Consider the following 3,406-nt stretch of genomic DNA (forward strand, 5'->3'; position numbering starts at 1 on the left):
AATACAACAGCAGCAGAAGCATATGATAGGGCTATCTAGTGACCAACAAAGACAAAATTGTTGAATTGATTGCATATGAGGCGGCAATCGCAAATAAATATGTTCATTTCGCGTCCTGCCTCGTTGGGTCTAAAAAGTGAGTCGGTCGGTCGGTCGGTCGGTCGGTCGGTCATGAAAAATTTCGGGTTTCCATTTTTCCATCCATTTTTTTGAGTGCATTCTTGGAGTAAACTGCCAGCCAGCCAGCAGCCAAAACAACCGCGTGTAATGGGTGGTTTAAAAATTAAACTATGACCTTTGAAAACTTGTGACCTCCGATCCCCCAAAATGGCGCATGTAATGATAAACAAAGTCAAAATGCTGCGAATGCGCTAGAAATTGCTCGCAAAAAATCAACAACAATAAAATTTTTGAATGAAGGAAAGGTCATGACAGAAAAAGTCCAACAAATTTACAGACTCACCGACTCAATTCTACTCAATTTTCGACGCGAAACGAAGATATTTGTGATTACCGCCTGATACTGAAACTGTCAAATAGTTCCGATATCAAAGAGATTGTAAACAGACTTCTCAAGACCATGAATGTGATTTTTGTTATCAAAATTATGAATCGGTCAATGATATTGATAATTTGACGTGCTTCTTCCCAAACTCAGAGCTCAAACATCAAACGACATTTCTTGAACTAAACTTGGGAATATGTTTTAATTTCATTTTTGATGGATTATATTCCTGTTCCGCTATCATCCTGACATGCATATACACGAAGTAAAGAAACCCAAGCTATGATTGAAAATAAAGAACAAAGAATTCATTTGCTTGACTGAGAAATGTTTTTCATTTTTTTGGAATTATTGGGTCCATTTGTTTCTTACCTCAAAACTTCCATTTTTGCCATCTTTTCCCCAAATGCCACCATCGTGTGAAACAAATGGACCCATTGTGAATTATTTTATGTTTTGGCTGGTGTCTCTTGGAATTTTAATGAAAGTGACATAAGGAGAAATGAATGTAGAGGCATTATATTTACTGTTTGTCTAGTTTTTACATTTTATTTCATATCTAATTTTGTTGAAAAATGTCCATAAGTTTCATTAAAGCTTGATAATAGATTTTTATTTTTCAAAACAAATGAACAACTTTGATTCAAAAAAGCTTCAACATAACTTTGTTTTTCTACAGAGGTTTTGATATGATAGATTATACACAAAATTTCTAACAATTTTCTTGTTCATCTCTGTTGTATATTTTTATGGCTCTCTCCCTTTGTAAGGCTTGTGATATTTTCATGTTTTTTAATAGAAAATGTGTACATTATTTTTATTGAGATACCTATTTATTCAAAAAGTGAATTGCCTTTGGATTTTAAAAGAAATTGTGAGATCTTTTCTTTTTATATCATAACTTTTTTAGCTTTACGGTTTTTAATTTTATAAGCAACGCAGTGCTAAAGGGCTCAGGCCTCAAAATGGCCTAAAAGCAACTTGGCTTAGGAACTCTAGAGATTTGGGGGTACCTAAAAAAAAGGTGTTAAAAAAGCCAGGTACCTGGAAGTATTCTTAAATTTAGGGGGTACCTGATATGTTTGGGGGTACCTGCATTTTCATTAGTTGGGGCGGGGGCTGTTGTTTTTGTATGAAGTCATCACCCTTGAATTCCTTGAAACCCTTGAAACACCCTTGAAAAGTCAATATTATTTTGGGGACCCTTGAAATGCAAGATTTATACCCTTGAAACCCTTGAAACCCTTGAAATGCCAAATTTTGTGGCCATTTTCAGCCATTTTAACTTTCAGAAATACAAAATTTTTCCCATTGCATGGGATACAAACATCGCAGTGACTTAAAAATGAGAAAACATACTTTTGGAACCCCTGAGACTCAAGGGGATATTCCACGCTCATTCTTAGGGGGTTTACCTTTTAACCCGTTAAGTGCCACTGGAATTATATGAGATTGGCAGGTCTGGAAGATAGAATGGGTGGTTGTAAAATTATCAATTATCAGCCAATTTAAGGGCCCTCCTTTACACAAAAATTGAAAATTCAACTTTTCTCCTTTTGTTGACAGAGTTCCTTGAAATCTTTGAAAACTAGCAAAAATCAACTAAAAACCCTAGAAACCCTTGAAAGTTTGTGGTATATAAAAATCTCTTGAAACCCTGGAAAATTATAGTCAAAAATGACACCCTTGAATTTGTTGAAAAAGAAGTGCTTGCCGCCATGGAAGTATTTTCCCAGGAATGACAAAAGAGCAAAAAATCCCTTTTTGTATTTTTAACAATAAAAAAATTAAAAAGGGGGTAACTCAAAGTTACAAAGTAACCCCACTTTAGAATTCTAAAAATTTTGGGGGTACCAAAATGATTGGGGGTACCTAAAATTTTTGGGGGTACCTGAACCTTGGAGGACCCTACGGTAAGAAAAATTTTTAAACTACTAGGAAACCCATTATTTTCCTTTTCCACTCTGAAAAGACATTGAAATTTTGCTATATTACGACTAAAAAACTGCTGTTTTACTGTCAAAAATTTGAAATTTGAGGCCATATTTAGCCAATCTAGAGGGTCCTATTTTCAAAAACTTTTTGCCCCGTCGGCCCCAACCATGGTGGCGCCTCCTTAGACACTTATGTAGCCGTTACGTCATAATAGCAGAGATACACCACTCTTTTTAAATCCTAAATCCCTCCTGTAAACGTAATCAAATACAATCGAATCCGAAAAAAGTGGTGTAATATTAAATTGAGAGTCGATTGGTCCAATAGTCGGTCTTGTACCATTGAGATAATCTGGTCATTAGGATCATGGTATACAAAATTTATGTCCGCGATAATGAGGACGTTGATCTCATCAAATATATGTGGCAACTGTCCTAGGAAAGTAGCTACTTCAATACAGCTTGTCTATTTCTTGTTATAGCTGTCATGTTAGCAAATAGTTGCTATTCTACCATTTCAAGATAAAAGGTCTATGTTTGGAAATTTTGGCCAAATAAATTTAGGGAGGAAATGATATATAAGTAATTAAACTTAATGAGCCTCATTGACCCAATCAAGGCTGGGTGGGAGGAAAGAAAAAGGTATTATGCATTATGCATATCCATATAATTACATAAAGATTGAAATAAAACTGCTTGTTTATCACACTTACTGTACTGTTTCAACAAACTTGGAAAAAAAAGAAAATTTCGGAATCCCCACTGAAATTTTTATTCTAATTCTGTGTCCCCACTGGTATTTTCTGTCTTTGAAAAATCCCCACTGGATTTACAAAGAAAAATTTTTATCCCCGGTGAAATTTCAAAAGCCACCGGGTCACTGAGACAGGGGTGTGTTAATAGTGTACATTTTTTATAAAAACGTTAAAAAATTTTGAAGCCTCTTAGATGTTCTTAAATTTTTAGG

This window comes from Clytia hemisphaerica, unplaced genomic scaffold (assembly GCF_902728285.1).
Source record: "Clytia hemisphaerica strain Z4C2 unplaced genomic scaffold, Clytia hemisphaerica genome assembly, whole genome shotgun sequence".
Taxonomy (NCBI): domain Eukaryota; kingdom Metazoa; phylum Cnidaria; class Hydrozoa; order Leptothecata; family Clytiidae; genus Clytia; species Clytia hemisphaerica.